Source organism: Spermophilus citellus, assembly GCF_964194105.1.
Source record: "Spermophilus citellus genome assembly, chromosome: 8".
Taxonomy (NCBI): domain Eukaryota; kingdom Metazoa; phylum Chordata; class Mammalia; order Rodentia; family Sciuridae; genus Spermophilus; species Spermophilus citellus.
In genome coordinates this window covers 155,824,917-155,842,738 of record NC_138189.1, presented here as the reverse complement: position 1 = coordinate 155,842,738, position 17,822 = coordinate 155,824,917, and the positions used below count along the sequence as shown (strand labels likewise).

Here is a 17,822-nt window from a genome sequence, read left to right as displayed (position 1 = left end):
CTGAATGACCATGAACAAATGAATTTGATAGCCAAATGTGGTTCCCCCATGCCATGGAATTCTACTCAGTAATATAAAAGGCCAAACTCAAGATGTACAATAGCATGTCAGGTCTTACAGTATCTGTGCTGCGAAAGAAACTATACACCAAAGAGAATCCCAGTCCATGTGTTCAAAACAATACAACAGACACACTTCATCTAGAGGTGCTAGAGGTCAGCCAGCAGTCACCCGAGTTGAGAGGTACAGATGAAGACTGCAGAGAGGAATGACGGAATTTCTAAGGAGAGAGAGGTGGGGACTACATGCTGTTTGTGAAAACCAATAACCTGTAGACTGGAACTACAGATTTTACTGTGTATAAAATATAACTCAGTAAAGTTGATTGGAAAAAAAACAGCCTAATTTTGTTGTGTCAGAAGCTTCTGCTTGCATGTGAAGAATTGCTACCTCTGGCAGTTGTCTTCCTGCCTTGCAAACTAGAAACTAGGGTAGATCTACTTTATGTAAGGGCATTTCCTCAGTCCTTCCTTCAGCAATGCTGTGTCTGATGGGTGGGTTCAAATGGTGCTAGCTGATACCTCCATTGTGGAGCTTCCCCTGGACCTTCCACCTAAGCTTCCGACACCAGCACTGTCCCTTGGATCCGTCACCTCATTAGATGCTGAAAATGGTGAGTTTGCATCTATTAGCTATGTCTTCTAAAAATGTTTCTCTCTCTGACTGTTTAGTCTCCTGAAAATATAATTCATATAGGAAAAACAGGACTGATGCTTGATTCCTTTTTAGAAAACACAACAAAGCATCCAACTCAGTGTTTTCAGACATTGGAATGGAGGCAATGGGGTTTGTGATCCCTAACACATAAGACACAAACAAAATGAGCTCTGCAGTTTCCCAAGTTAGCATCTAGAAGGAGTTTTCAGGCTCTGATGCATGAAGAAAGGAACAAAATAGAGCCCAGCTGTTGAGCAGCCACAGTAAAGAGCCAGAGAATTGAGTCTGATAGGTAGAAGTGGCTGGAGTCTGCAGAACAAAGTATCAGGAAGCCAGTGTGCACATGTGTATACACACACACACACACACAGTGAGAATGAGAAAGTTGCAGAGAACTGCAGAGGGCTCCCTCTGAGTCTCAGCTGAGTACTGATTTGCTGATGCAAGGGGAAAATCTCCAACGACCTTGGGGAGAAATAAACAGATCCTAGTACATTTATACAATAAGAAGCTACTAGGCAGTAAAAAGAATAAGAGTACTGATACAGGCTAGGAGTCTAGATCTCAGAGCATTCCACTGAAGCAAAGATGCATGCTTCCTGGTATCAAACACAGTGAGCTCTAGAACATGTAAACTTGAAGGGATATAAAATGCAGATCAGTGGTGTTTATGGGTAAGGCTGACAGCATGGAAGACACAATTCCAGTCTACATCCAAGTCTTAAAGGATGAGAGAAAACGTCCTAGAAATATTTTTTATGCTTTTGTTTGCATGAATCTTCATACTTTGTACTGAAAATGGATGAATTTTATTAGATGTACATTGTACCTCAATAAAGCTGGCTTTTAAAAATAATACTGGAATCACTATGAAAAGCCAATTACTTTCAGAAATTACTTTGACAACAACTCACTATCCTGAAAATTTTAAAAAAGAATCAAGCATCAGTCCTGTTTTTCCCATATATGAGCCATATTTTCGGAGATGAAAGAGTCAGAGAGAGAAACATTTTTAGAAGACATAGCTAATAGATGCAAACTCACCATTTTCAGCATCTAATGAGGTGACGGATCCAAGGGACAGTGCTGGTGTTGGAAGCTTAGGTGGAAGGTCCAGGGGAAGCTCCACAATGGAGGTATCAGCTAGCACCATTTGAACCCACCCACCAGTCACAGCATTGCTGAAGGAAGGACTGAGGAAATGCCCTTACATAAAATAGATCTACCCTGAGTCCAGTCCAATCTCGGATTCTGACTGACACTTCATAGATTCATGAAAAAAAAAAATCAGTCAACATGAGAAAGCCAGATCCAGAATGTAGATCATTTCTGGTGGTCAGCTTTTTCATGACTATGGCCAAAAGACCCAACAAGAACAATTTTAGAGGAGAAAAGTTTATTTAGGACTCACAGTTTCACAGGTTTCAGTTCATAGACAGCTGACTTCATTACTCAGGGCCAGAGGGAAGGAAGAACATCATGGTGGATGGATGTGGAGGACGAAAGCAGCTCAGGACATCACACTTGGAAAGAGAGAGAGCTCTCCTTACCACAACAAAATATATACCCCAAAGGCACATTCCCATTGACCCACCTCCTCCAGCCACACCCTACCTGCCTACAGGTACCACCCAGTTAATCCCCATCAGCAGAATTTTAATGCACTGATTAGGTTAAGGCTTTTATAATAGAGCATGGGGCCTGGGATTGGGTTATCTTGTGAATTTGAAGAATGAAATCCATGGATACAGGATGAGAGTAAAGTAACAGGATTTATTAGAGTAACAGAAAAAAAGAAAGCAAGAGCTCCCAAAGCAGGAGGAATATGGAAGAGTGGCTTGCATAAGGGTTTACATGAATCTACAGGACTAAGGGAAGTAGCCCCTACCCAATCCTGGGAAGACTCTCAATATCCACAAGATCTTCATGCACCGTTTGGTCCAAACAAGTTACTGTTCCCCCCCAGTTTTGGTGGTGGTTTGGGTAGAAGATAGAGGATGCCCCACTGGCAGTTTTTTTTCTGCCTATATAGGAGTCACCCTGACCTGGATGAAGCCTGGTTTGTGTCAGCAGTTTCTCAGCCCTGAATAGAAAACTGGCCTTAAGGGAGCCCAAGGCCCCTGCCTGTTTATTTTAATCTCTTTTCCTGCCTAAACAACCCAATATTTTTACCTCTAAACTTCTTTGCAATGTTTCACACATGAGCTTTTAGGGGACACCTTATATCTAAATCATAATAATTCAAAAGAATTATCTGATATTTCTGGCAAATCAGTAGCAAGAAATTAAAAAGTAAACAAAAGGGCTGGGATTGTGGCACAGTGGTAGAGCTCTTGCCTAGGACTTGCGAGGTCCTGGATTCAATCCTCAGCACCACATAAAAATAAATAAATAAAATAAAGATACTGTGTTGGGGCTGGGGATGTGGCTCAAGCGGTAGCGCGCTCTCCTGGCATGTTCGCGGCGCTGGGTTCGATCCTCAGCACCACATACAACTAAAGATGTTGTGTCTGCCGAAAACTAAAAAATAAATATTAAAAAAATTCTCTCTCTCTCTCTCTCTCTCTTTAAAAAAGAAAGATATTGTGTCCAACTACAACTGAAAAATAAATATTTTTGTAAAAAAGTAAACAAAAAAGGAGGGGCTGCTTATAACAAAATAATATTGAGAGAAATAAGTACCAAAGTAACATGTAGCCTGTTTGGATCCTGATCCCCACAAAGCAACTGAAAGCATCTTTGGGTTGAGAGGGAAGTTTGAGCAGAGGATGGATATTAAAAAATACTGAGTTGCCCTTGTCAACGGCATGGGGTGTGATAATGGAATCTGTTTCAGTCTGTCCTGGTTACTCTAAAACAAACCAAAAATGAAAATTCATAAACAATGGAAGTTTACTTTTTACTGCTCTGGAAACTGGGAGCAGGAGGTGTGGGCTCCTAGATCAAGAAGACCACATGTTGTGCCTCACATTCTGGGTGGCACAGCAGCTCTGGGGTCTGTTTCTCAGGGCACTTATCCTGTTCAAGAGTATGCCAACCTATGACTGAGTCACAAGTCAAAGGCCCACCTCCTGAACCCACACACTGGTGATGAGGATTCAGCATGTAAATTTGGAAGGGACACATTCAAACCAGAGCATCATGTTCATGTTAATGAAGTGTTGTCAGCCCAACACACATACCAGGGGTCTACAGGTGAATAGGCATTATATAAATCTTGGTTTTGCTATAAAATACTACACAAAGAAATAAAATAATGAAATTAGAACACAAGGGTCTCCATGCATGGGTGACAGGAATACTGCAAATGCTAACTATAAAGTCAAGAGGTAGTTTGAAAGCATGTTCTGATTTGGAGGATATTTTAAATTCCCCATATAAGAATCTGAATAAATACATAAGCTAGCCAGAAGGATGGGAAAAGGAGAGACAGACTATTAACTGATAATTCAATAGCAATAATGTAAAATAGGAAACTGCATGTTTTCAAAACCAAATAAAAATAAAGCACCAGCCAAAAATTCTGCACAGTAAAGGAGGGTAGACCAGTGAGAAGAAGGCAGAAAGTCTGACACCCTTCCCAGTAAAGTAGAGGAGTGCAGAACAGTGAGCAGAGGACAGGTAGTCTGAATTCCTAAACATGACATTGAAAATATGTCTCTGCAATTTTAAGAACAATATGGGGATATGAAAATAAGCACCAGATTTCTATATCTTGAATTACAACTTCAACATCTTACCTTTCACAGTGACAGTACTCTTAAAGGCTCTATAACCCTGGAAATTCAATGTACCAAGCAGGGGGATTATAAAAACCCCAAAGTCTAGGAGTCAACTACACATATTCTGTGAAAAGGAGGGTCACTGAAGAGGGAAATTGCTTTATTAGGAAGTGATATGATCAGTAGAACACTGACCTCTCCTGGCTCTTGGCAAGTCTGGTAGAGGAAAAAAAAAAGACTGAAGAAGCCAAGTAGTTCCTCATGAATTCCCCAAGATTAACCCCTGAAGAGACTTGACTGACCTCCAACAATTTCGAAAAACAGCCCAATATAAGACTACCTGGTTAGTCTTAAACACCCCACAGGGAAGTATAATCTGAACAAGCATGAAAGGTGGGGACATGCTCAAAGAACATTTCAACTACCCACATAATTTATTTTATTAGATATCTTTTGACTTTAGATGCCTCTAGTTTTTATTCTTTTTGGATTGTAGGACTGATAGTATATGGCATGGTCTCCCAAAACTTTTCTACAACTCCTTTCTTATAAGATACTATAAACTAAACCTATTCCTTTTTAGGTCCTACAAGAGCAAATGCCATACACAAAGAAAAACAACATTTTTATTCAAGTAATCTACTATACTACCTACAAGTCTTGCTCAAAATCGAACAGGACTCAAATTACCCTTTATTTTCTCCCTCTCTCTCCCTTTAGGTCAGAAAAGAACCCACAAACATTGGTTTCATTTAAATTGATTTGGTTATATAAATATTGCAATGTAATGATAACTTTTAGGGGTAAGAGAACTGTGAAAACAATGACAATGTATTGTGATTCTTGAATTTCTTTTTCTGCTATGTGGTCATCACAGCCATTCCCTGTCATTCCAAGGGGTTTGGCTCCAGCTCTCATGCTTATCTCCACTCCATGTCATCTTGAAGCCAGAATTAGATAGGCAAATAGGCAAGAGTCAGATCCAGAGAATGGAGAGATTGAAATGGTAATTCCTTCAGAGCCCTTCCTCTACTCTTATCAAGAATGTGCCCTTGCTCCAAACTTCTAAGGTAATCTGTCCCAGGTCTACAGGGAGTTATAAAAGTTGTTAATTAATGTGTACTAAGCATCTCCTGGGCCTAGTCACATATGCAGGAAGGAGAGAGATAAGAGAAAGATAGCAGGAGAACAAAGGAAGCCTAGGATGCACAAAAAGGCAAAAACACCTTCCCTTTATAGGATACCAGGATACCAGCTACGCCCCCTTCTCCCTCCTGGAAGAAGTCTGTTACCCCCTTTTTAAAATAAACTCTGCTTTATATGCTTGCCGTGCCATGTTTCTCTAATGTTATACTTCAACATGTGAGGGAACAGAACTCGTCGCTGGTAACGGGAGGTATCAATCTCACACAGGAAACTTTTTTTACATGTAAGAATTTAACTATTTATAATGTTCAGAGGGAAGTTTCAAAACAAAATGTCTAAGAAAAAATATTAAAATCTTCCCTCTCCATGTGCTTCAGGAATTTTGTACATCTTTGATGGAACATCTAAAGAATGCTGACTTCTTTGTGGGTTTGGCTCACTGGCTTATTTATGAGAACTCAGTCATGCACTAGTCTCAAGGCTATCACCCCTTTCTTTAGGGATCTGGCCAGTGCTGTGGGAAAGAAGTGTCCTTGGTGGGGATCACTATGTCATGCACATTGTTAGAACAGAGTTTTCTTTGTTCTAACTTCTATTTAAAGAGCCCCACTGTGAACAAGACTTTGGAGTCTCACCTGTAAAGAGAATGCTTTGCTGGGGATTTTCCAGCCAGGATACTGAAAAGCTGTCTCTGTACTCCCCAGCTTCAGGTGTTGGTGTTTCCCTGATATGATGATGTATTTTCTTCTCTCTCTCTCTCTCTTGCCTATCACTTTTGCTTTTGCTCTTGCTTCCATATTATTAATAAAAGAAATATAATCTCACGTAAAGAGTGTCTTTATTGTCTATTGGATCTGACCTGCCAAATTCAGCAGCTACACACATGTGAAATGCTTTAATGTAATAAATATATGTATGTAGTCTACAATTTAATCAGTAATCATCATCATTCACCTCAATGTTTTTCATTACTATGGAGAAAATATTGAGAAGACTTTTGTCTTTGAATAGATAGTGCATTTGGTCACCCTGCTATATAATTTCCCCTCTGCTTTCTGGCTTTATGTATGGCCATATAATTTTTCTTCGTACCCATGCTCCCAACATGACGTCAGACATCATGTTGTCACATAGCAAAGTGTGTACTCACCAGAGTCCAAACTGATGGAACCTCTTGATCCTCGATTTTCAGCCTCTTAAAATTCTGAGGAAATGACTTATTATAAAGCATGGATATTTTCTGATAGCAACAGAAATGGATTTTTAGAATGTTATTCAACTTAAATTTGTAAACATTTTTGTACTACTTAAATTTTTAAAACAAATAGAAATGAGAACTATAAATAGAAAACTAGAATCTCAGTGGCAATAAATTGTGTATTTACTTGGATAGCTGTAGTTACTATTGTTTCTTATTATTTCTTATGCATTCATGGTATTGTCTTCTCATTTTATTTCAGTTTAATGGCTCTGGTAGCAGTTTTTGAGGAGTTGTTGACTTACAACAGACTTTCAGTATATAAATCTTTTTTTGCTTATCTTCTGAAGCACAGTTTTTCCAGGAATAAAATTATCAGTTGATGATGAACCCAGTCTAATTCAATCTTTTTTTTAATATTTTATTTTTTAGTTGTAGTTGAACACAATACCTTTATTTTATTTATTTTTATATGGTGCAGAGGATCAAACCCAGAGTCTCGCACGTGCTAGGTGAGTACTCTACCCCTGAGCTACAACCCAAGCCCCCTAATGCAATCTTACGATTGGGAGCCATCTTGTCACAAAGTTATGAAAAGCACATTTCTGTTTTACTGTAAAATACTAAGATTTCTATTTGGCCTGACCATACCTTGACACTGTCCCCTGATGTTTTAAAAACTTGTTTGGAATTCCTGCCCATGCTCTGAATTTACCCATGCCTGACTCTCCTTGACAAGATGGCACCTTAGTAGCACCTCATAAATCCAGGCTTTCCCTGACCAGATAGCAACCCTCTCTGAAACCTCAGTAGTACCTCATAAAATCTGATGTTGGGATCTGAATTTACTCCCTAACTTGAAATATCAAGCCATGTAGATCATTAATCTGCTATCTGCCGTTGTATTACATTTGCTAGAACCCTGTTAGCTGTAAGTTTCCGAAGATACTCACTTTTATAAATTTTTGTTATAAAAAGGTCTCTGCCCTTTGATCAGGGCTGTTCTCTAGCCCCACTTTGGGGGAGACAGCCACTGGCCAGCTCTCTTATGTACACAATATAAGTTTGCTTTAATTTGATTTAAAATTGGAGTCAGTGATCTTTTCTTTGTGTTGTGGTTCAACAGTTGATAAAAAAAAATTTAAGAAATTTAGTTTCCTTCCAATCTCCATGGATTCTGAAGACCTATCAGATAATTTTAGATGCTTATATATAATAGGTTCTCTCTTACCACTCTCAATATTACCTATTTGTCTTTCAACAATTTCACTACAATAGTTCCCAATCTCCATGGTTTACTTTTTCAGATGTCTGTTAGCTATAGAAAGTTCCAGAAACAGCAATTTATTAGTTTTAAATTGCACAATGTTCTGAGTAGCATGATGAAATCTTACCCATGCCACCCCATCCTATCCGGGGTATGAGTCAGTGCTTTCTCCAGCATTCCCACAGTTTATATACTGTTTATACAATACCTTCCTGTTTGTTTCTATTCATCATCCTTGTTATGAGATTGACTATCATGGTATTTCTGTGCTTGTGTTGAAGTAAACCTTTCTTGACTTACTCATGCCTCAAAAGTCATTTGATTTTTATTCTTATTGCATTATTAGCAGCTTGAGCCTGAGAAAAGACAGACCTTGACCCTTTACTAACAGAAAAGATATTTCTACTTAGAACATTATCCAGGAAATTGAGATGTGGTTATTAGAGACCATAGGTTGTGACTAACCTATGGTCACAAATAATCTCAAGAGAATGGCCAATGACCAGGAAATGACCTCTACTGCATTGTAATGCTAAATATCTAACCATAAAGAAAATAGAGCCTAATTTCCAAAACATGGTACATTCCAAAGCATTATTTTTAAATCACTCATGTAACCAAGACTTTCAGGTAAGTTCCTGACTCCTGAATTAAACCTGATTCATATGACAACACAAGGTAACCCCCAAGACCATCATGATCTGAGGGGCTAGATCTCAGTCCCTGTGCACAAACAGTGGAGCCCTCATTCTCAACAAGGGCAATGCTATAATCTGCACCCATGGAGGAAAATAAGCCTCATTTTCACACCATATAATGTATGACGGAACATGTAATTTTTTTTTTTTTTTAGTTGTAGATGGACACAAAACCCTTATTTTTTTTTAATATTTATTTATTTATTTATTTAGTTTTCGGCGGACACAACATCTTTGTTGGTATGTGGTGCTGAGAATCGAACCCGGGCCCCACGCATGCCAGGCGAGCGCGCTACCACTTGAGCCACATCCCCAGCCCCACAAAACCCTTATTATTTTTTTTAATGTGGTGCTAGAGATTGAACCCAGTGCCTCATGCATGCTAGGCAAGCGCTCTACTACTGAGCCACAACCTGGCCGCGGAACATTTATTTTTACTGATCTTGGGCTAACTAGTTCCAACAATAAAATTTGCCTTCTGAAAATTCATATCTCACCATAATAAATTTACATGTCCTCCCCCAATTAGAGAGTCACTTCTTTGGAAGAGATTTTCAAATACATATTTGCTATAAACTTTGCTTTATGTGAAAAGTAATATATATACACACACACACACACACACACACACACACACACACACATCTGTATTGAACATGACCAAGGCTATTTGATCCTTCTGTGCATCAAATAACCAGTGCTCTCTCAGTGCTGAAGGTTGACCAGGGCCGTCTGAATCCTTCCACTTGTCAGATGAGCATCACTTACCCTTGCTGAAATTAGAGCAGGGCCCTTTGCTCCTTCCACCTATCAGATGACCGGGCTCTCTGTATGCTGAACACGGACCTGGACTCTTTTTATACTTCCTTATGTCATACATTTTCTCTATGCTGACCAAGTGTTGTGTTAGTCTTTCCACATGTCACATGACCAAAGCTCTCTGTGGCCAGATGGATACCAGGGCTTTTGGAATACTTGCATGTGTCACATGATCAATATTCTTCTGTACTGAACATGAACCAGGGCTCTTTGAATATTTCCATGTATCAGGATGACCAGTTTTCTCTTTTTGTTGAAACTGAAATAGGGCTCTTTGCTATCTCTCCCTGTCAGATGACCAGCACTCTCTGTGTGCTGAACATGTGCCAGAGCTGCTTAGATATTCATGTCACAGGTCCAGGACTCTCTCTGTGCTGAACTTGAACAAGGCTTATGAATCCTTCCATGTGTCACATGACTAGGGCTTGCTCTCAGTAGAACATAGACAAGGGAAGTTTGAATCTTTCATGTGTCAGATGACCAAAGCTCTCTTTGGGCAGAATGTGGACCAGGGCTGCTTGGATACCTCCATGTGTCACATGTCCAGTGCTCTCTGTTGTAAATATGAACCAGGGCTGTTGGTATAATTCCATGTGTCACATGACCAGCACTCTCTGTGCTGAAAGTGAACCAGGAGTGCTTGAATGCTTTTGTGTGCCATACGACTAGTGATCAATCTGGGCTGAACTTGGACCATGCTGATGAATCCTTTCATGTGTCACATAACTAGGACTCTCTCTGGGTGGAACGTGGACCACAGAAGTTTGGATCCTTTCATGTATCAAATGACCAAGACTTTCTCTCTGCTGAACATGGAATAGGGTTGTGTGGATCCTTCCATATGACAGATGACCAGCATCTCTCTGTGCTGAATGTGGATAAGGAGTATATGAATCCTTCCCCATGTGGCAGGAGACCAACGTCTGTTGGTGCTGACAGTCAACCCTGGCTGCTTGAATCCTTCCATGTTCCACATGTCCAACACTCTCTGTGTGCTTAATGTGGATGAGGGCTGCTGACATCCTTCCATGTGTCATACACCCAGCGCTATTTGCACCAAACATGGGCCAGGCCTATTTGAATCCTTCCATGTGTCAGATGATGAGCACTCCGTTTGCTCAAAGTGGCTCTTTGGTCCTGCTGCCAGTCTGATGACTAGGGTTCTCTGTGTACTATACATAGACGAGGGCCTTTTGGACCCTTCCACTTGTCACATTACCAGTACTATCTCTGTGTGGAATGTGGACTAGGGCTGTTTGAATATTTCCATGTGTCAGATAACCAGCTCTCTCTTTCTGAAAGTGGTTCAGAGCTCTTTGGTACTTTTGCCTATCAGATGGCCATCGGTCTCTGTGTGCTGAACATGGATAAGTGCTGCTGGTATCCTTTCAGGTGTCACATGACCAGCACTATCTCTGTGCTGAGCATGGGCCAGGGTTGCTTGAATCTTTCCATGTGTCACATGACCATGGCTCTGTGTGAAACTTTGATAATAAATGTTTGAATCCTTCCATGTGTGAGATGACCAGTACTTGCTTTCTGAGGAACATGTACCAGGGCTGTGTGAATCATTCCATTTGTCAGGTGACCAACCCTCTCTCTGTTCTGAACATGGACTGAGGCTGCTTGGATCCTTCCTCATGTCACATGTCTAGTGAATTTTCCATGATGAACATGGACTGAGGCTGCTTGGATCCTTCCTCATGTCACATGCCTGGTGTATTCTCCATGATGAACATGGACCAGGGTTGTTGGCATCCTTCCTCATATCACGTCTAATGAATTCTCCATGATGAACATGGACCAGGGTTGTTGGCATCCTTCCATGTGTCATATGAGCAGGACTCTATCTGTGCAGAACATGTATCAGGAGTGTTTGAATCCTTCCACATATCACATGAACTGCGCTCTCTCAATGCTAAATATAGACTATGGCCTCTTAAATCCTTCCATGGGTCACATAACAGTGCTCTCCATTCTGAATGTGGACCAGGAATGTTTGTATTCTTTAACATGTCAGATGACTGGTATTCTCTCTACTGAACATGGACAATTCTTCCACATGTCAGCTGACCAGCGTTCTCTGTGCTGAATGTGGACCCGGGCTGCTTGGATCCTTTTACATTAAGTCACATGACCAGCTCTCCCTCTCTGTGATGAACGTGGACCAGGACTGTTTGAATCCTTCTGCATGTCACACGACCAGCACTTCTCTGCTGAACACAGACCAGGCTGTGTGAACCCTTCCACATTTTAGATGAACAGCCCTCTCTCTGTGCTGAAAGTGGACCAGGGCTGTTTGAATCCTTCCACCTGACACTGAACAGCACTCTCTGTTCTGAACAGGGATATCCTTCCACATGAAATCCACTAGTGTTGTCTGCAAAATTTTCAGACCCAGTGCAAAAAGAAAATCTGAGCCCTAGCCAGAAGTGGGGAAGTCAACCCCTCTTTCCCATGGCCTGCTGCCCCACACTGGTGAACAGGCAGATACCAAGGGATCCTGACCTCCTTGCAGGGTGCTGCTCAAAGCTCTATTCTCTGGCCTTCTCAATCATCTTGGCCATCTTGTGCTGCTAGCCTTGGTGTGGATGGATGGCCTTTGCCTTGGCCCAGATACATGATGTTTGGCTCTCTTCTTGCCATGTCAGGATCCCTTTGGGCACGAAGAGACTAAATGAACCCTTTTGGCAAGAAGAGACTAAGTGACACCCACCCTAACTCCCAAATATTCTAAGCAGAGAACAGCCATGGTCATGGGACAGGGGTGAGGAGAGGAAGGCCAAGAATATGTCCTGGGAAGTGGGGAAGGAATGGAAGGACAGCCCCGCTGAGAGACAAGAATTCAAGTACCAACTGTCTTGTTAAATTTCACTTAGGAAATACAAATTCCAAGATAAAATTATTAAGAATTCTGTGGCCTTCCAGAGACCCCTAGGGTTACATCAGCATTTTTTATCCCTGCTTGTACTGGGAAAGTAGCTAGGAATGATCTTGTTATAAATACCACTAAGCACAGAGACATCTGAGTATCTCCCAGAGATAGGGACTTGGGACCATGGTGTGGAGAGAAGGCTGTGCTCCACTCTGAATTACTCTTTGATGTACAGAACAGCAGTTTTCAGGTTGAAGACTGAGTTACTCCATTTTGAGTATATGTGTCAAGTTAGGATGACTCCACACCTGGTTTATATGAGTCGACAACCACCATCTGCCCAGCACCACCATAAGGCACAAATTGATAAATAACTTATATGTGCCAACTTGTCAAACTAAATCAGGAGCACCTGGACATGACAAATCGTATCAGAAATAGCAAACATAGGGCTTATCAACTCTACCAGATGAGAACCCTTATCTCACTAGAGAACCAAAAATAAAGGAGGATCCCTGGCCCCAGAATGAACACAACAACAGCACCTTGACCCCATCACCTGGTCGGTCATTCCAGGAAAATCACAATTGCAATTAACTGCCAATTTCCTGTCTCTTTTGGACTTCAGAAAAGCAGTTTCTCCTGCCTGTGATGACCACGCATGGCTCCAAGCTGACACCTGGAGCACTCTGAAACTGACACTGCTGCCAGTCTGTCTGCACCCTCTGCTTTGATAAAACTCTGAGGAACTGGTTCTATAAAATCCTTATCCAACCACCTACAGTGATTCTTGGACTCTGCATTTCTGTCTGTGCTCTTGGCTCAGCATCCTGTAACCGTACAGCCCTTTCCCTTTCTCAGTCTTTCTGTGGACCTAGTTATGTATCACCATGTGAAGTATGTGTGACTGGAGTATTACCAGTATTAGAATTTAAGTTTGTAATGGAATGAAAGAATTTGTGCTTGCCTGGCTTATGTCTCTCAGGTGACCCACAAGTATTCAGAGAACTGCCACTGCTGAAAGTGGTACAGCCCATGAATTTACTGTCATTCAGCAAATTCTGACATTGTGGAAAGACAGGTTTGGTCCAGGTTAATGACAGCTCACTAGCAACAGAAGTATAGTAAAAATGGGGAGAGAGATGCCTGAGGTTGATCATTCTAATAAAAAAAGAATGTGTATCAAGGTGCAAACACCCATCCAGCTGATGCATAACAAATAGATAGAGGTATCAAAAGAAGACAGGTGGGACTTTCCAGTGGGTTAGGGTTAGAATTGATATAGGGAAGTTGTATATTGTGTTATATTGATGGTTTCAAGTTCAGTAAGTCAGAGAATAGGAAAGTTCTGTGACATGGCATTTCAAAGGGACAGAGTTAAAGATAGGCCTTGGGAACATGGAAGAGCCACAGGGAGGATTTCCACCCAAGACATGAAAGTTTCCTGACATTTACCCAGGAAGAATGAAGATAGTTATTTAATGCCCAGGACTCTGGTCATTTGTTGAGTGAACTGAGATATGAAAGAGGGTCCATTATCACTTTGGAAGACTTGATCTTCAGGACATGCTCCATTTGAGTTGAAGAGTTCCCATCCATTTTGTGAAGGGATCCACAAACCAGTAGGAATTAATGTCCTGTGCAAGAGGGTAAATAGGTACTATCTACTTGCCAGCCCACCCCTGGGTAAGTTCCTCAGCATTGTACAGTGGAATAAGGGAAAGAAGTCTGATATTTAATGGATAATTTGAGCCCAAAGGTGATATGATTGACAAACTTCCTTTATAGTCTTGGAACGTCCTTTGTCCATGAATTACCTTTTGCAAATTAAGTAACAGCTATCCCATCAAAGTGGCAAGTTTCATGGAACCTTTTATAAGTATCATTGTAGAGACTGAGGGATTTATTAGAGAAGGTGGTCCGGTTTGAAAAATCCATTAGGGTCAAGGTTATAACCCTGCACAATCATCCATTCCCTCTACTTTGAAAGGAAGGTACAAGTTCCAACAGAGCAGGATGAGGGCCTCAAAGATGAGCTCTTCCCCTTGCCCAGCAGCCAAGTATACCTTTCAATCTGTCTTCTTACCTTTCAGACCCTCCTGCTAATGTCCTTCTGCCTAATCTAACACCCTTATCCAATTTGTTCTACTGTTACTATCTTATCATAGTACACCATACCTGTCAAAACTATGAAATCAACATTGGCACACTACTTTTAAGTAAATTCCACACTTTATCCAGATTTCACTAGTTTATCATTAACATCATTTCTGTTTGAGGATTTCAGCCAAGATACTACATTTAGTTGCTAGGTATCACTCCCTTTGGTGTGACAACATCCTACTTTTTTGAAAGGGGAGGTAATAGGGATTTAACTCAGGGGCACTTGATCACTGAGCCACATCCCCAGTCCTATATTGTATTTTATTTAGAGACAGGGTCTCACCGAGTTGCTTAGCACCTTGCCATTGCTGAGGCTGGCTCTGAACTCACGATCCTCCTGCCTCAGTCTCTGGAGCCACTAGGATTGAAGGTGTGCACCATCATGCCCAGCACCTTCCTATTTTTCTTGTCTTTTTTTTGTGTTGAATGATGATTAGATAACTTATAAAATGTCCATCAATAATCCTGATTTCTTCTCACAGTTTAGGCTAGGGTATGAACTTTGAGGAAGAAAAACAAAGAGAAAGGTGAAGTGTTCTCACATCACATTAGAGGACACACCATCACCACAACTTACCACTGATCACCAAGTGGTATGTGTCATTTTCCTCCACTGTAATGTTATGCTTTCTTCCTTTTTTCTCATTATACCCTTTGAGATTTACATAGCACAGACCACACTCAAGGTGGTGTCACAGGGAAGGGGGATTAAATTCCACCTTCTAGGTAAAAATGATTTATTTTTCAAGATGAAAAGTATTTTTTTAAAATTTCATATATACATGCTAAGCACCACAACAAGTTCATGGTAAACATACAAGAAAATACAAGTGCTACCATATACCAAAAAAGTAAAAAATAAATTCAGGTGGAATAGTGAATATTTTCAAAGAAAAGCAATCTTTGGGCAAAGCACTGAAAGTAGAACAGAATCTGGACAGATGAGAATAGACAGAAAGGCACAGAAGATGGAGAAATTAGCATATTCAAAATATGGGGGTAGAAAACGGCAGAGTTTTTAAAGTTCAATTTCAGACAAAACATAAGCTTTAGTCCAAAGTCTGGACATGTGCTATACATGCACATATATGGACACCTGACCCAAGGGAAGCATTCACTTAAAATCTTCAATTAAGAACTTTATGGTTGGGCTGGGGATGTGGCTCAAGCGGTAGCGCGCTCGCCTGGCATGCGTGCAGCCCGGGTTCGATCCTCAGCACCACATACAAACAAAGATGTTGTGTCCGCCAATAACTAAAAAATAAATGTTAAAAAAATTCTCTCTCTTTAAAAAAAAAAAAAAAGAACTTTATGGTTTATCACAAATGGATAATGTTATGGCTAATCAGGCTCTCCAAAACCCCTATTTTGAAATCCTAACCTCCTACTACCTCTGAATATGACTGTGTTTAAAGACAAGGTCCTAAAGAGGTAATTAAGGGTCGATGACACCATTAGTGTGGGCCCTCATCAAATATGACCAGTGTTTTTGAAGAAAAGTTGACTCAAGCAGAGAGACACAAAAAGAAAACCATCTGAAGACAGGGGGAGAAGACTACATCTGTGTGCCAAGGACAGAGGCCTCAGGAGAAACATGGAAACCTGGTCTTGGGCTCCCAGCATCCTCCTAAGTTTGGGTCCTTTAAACCCCCGTTCTGTGGTACTTTATTAGGAAAACCTTAGCAAACTAATGTGAATTGTTATTTGGAATATAAATAAGATGAAATCTGGCAAAACTTGCAAAGTGCATCATTTATTACGATGCAGTATTTAAGCCTTGTGACTGAAGAGTTCTTTCAGCTCTTTAGCAAGATGAGCTGAGTGAAGATGAAGTCAGAGAAAGTAAGGGTGAAATGCAGTGAACCTTATAGGCAGTGCATTCAAGTTAAAATTTAGCTAAGTTTGTCTATTCTGACCCTTACCTTAAAAGCAGTTTTTGCTGAATGAATTCTTTCCCCACATGGTAAGGCAGGGACCGCATGAAGTTCCTGCAGATCGCTAGGGCACTCTCCTAGTATTGAACCCCTTTCCCTACCAGCAAGTGCTGCAATGTGCTGCCTCAAATGATCCTCTTTTGTGCTTTCTGTCAGAGAAAAATAAGATGGAAAATAGTACAATTTGGTAAGCTCACATGCAGTACAACAGCGGTCCTAGGCTGATGACCCTTTCTCTGCCCCCACCTATGCTGAGATCCCCAACCTTCACAGAGCAAAGGGCACAAGGGGGCAGCTTCCTGCCTGCGCTGCCAACCTCGGTGGGTAGTGTCACACAAGGGACAGACAGCAGATGGACTCTGGGTACTTCATAGCTCTTTCTCCTTCTGATACGTAACAGACAGGTGAGAACAAGAATTTAAGGGAATAAATCTACAAAATGGGCCCACTGTGCTTCTTTTCCAAGAAGCAGGTGACCTGCAGCCCTGTGTGGCCTAACTGGACAGGCTACGTAAACTTCCAATTACCCTGAAGTGGGAGACTCCATAGGCCAAATCCCACAGCTCAGAGGGAACAAGGATAACTCCCAGCCAAAACCCGGCAAGAGCATCCCGTCAGAGCCGGCAGCAGGGGCAGGACGCCCAGGCGGTCGGGACGGTGCGGACTTCAGCCCGGCGTGGCCGAGCGGTCAGTCAGCAGGAGAGGCGGGCCTGGCGGGGCTCTCTGGAAGCTGGACTGCAGGAGGGGCACGCTGTCCGCTCCTCTCGGGGCAGTCCACTCCCCTCAAGCGTGGCCCTTCCCCAGCCCTCCAGGGAGCTCACGCCCGTCGCCCTGAGCAACGTGTCTGGGACCTTTCTGACTGGGGCACACAATCAGGTTGGGGGCGGGCACGTCTTCAGGCGCCTCGGTTTCGGGAGGCCTCAGCTCTGTTAACTCCCACCCTGACCCTGGGCGCCCACCGGGGACAGACGGGTGGACGCTGGCGCTCCAGAAACGGCGACTCCAGCGGAGGGAAGAGTGGTGGAAAACGCACAAGAGGACCTCGAAAAGCAAGGTAGCCTCACAGAAGACATCCTGGGGGCCAAGGTGACTCCTAAACCCACCACCTGAGGTCAACCTACGCCGCCCTTTATTCTGTGAGCCCGCGCTCCTCAGCGGCGGGATTTCACGGTATCGCGAGAATGTCTTGGTCTCGCGCATGCGCATAATCCTGGCTCCGGCGATGGCCCTTCTCTGACCGCAAGCTGCGACAGGATTTCACAGTCTCGCGACAACTGTTGGCT

The 17,822-nt window shown here is 42.0% G+C and overlaps 1 protein-coding gene across 14 annotated transcripts in view; it reads right to left on the bottom strand.

The window, feature by feature from the left end:
* CCDC190 (coiled-coil domain containing 190) overlaps positions 1 to 17,764 on the bottom strand; it is a 29,247-nt gene extending 11,483 nt beyond the window's left edge. For 13 of the 14 annotated variants that reach the window (XM_081304043.1, XM_081304044.1, XM_081304033.1 and 10 more), the window contains exons 1-3: positions 17,499 to 17,764; positions 16,528 to 16,688; positions 2,129 to 2,240 (exon numbers count right to left, since the gene is read on the bottom strand). The gene's annotated coding sequence lies outside the window, so the exon portion shown is untranslated. Of the gene's footprint in view, positions 1 to 2,128; positions 2,241 to 16,527; positions 16,689 to 17,066; positions 17,267 to 17,498 lie in introns of those variants that run through there. The other variant, XM_081304042.1, reaches the window with a different exon arrangement.
* Between the last annotated feature and the right edge of the window lie 58 nt (positions 17,765 to 17,822).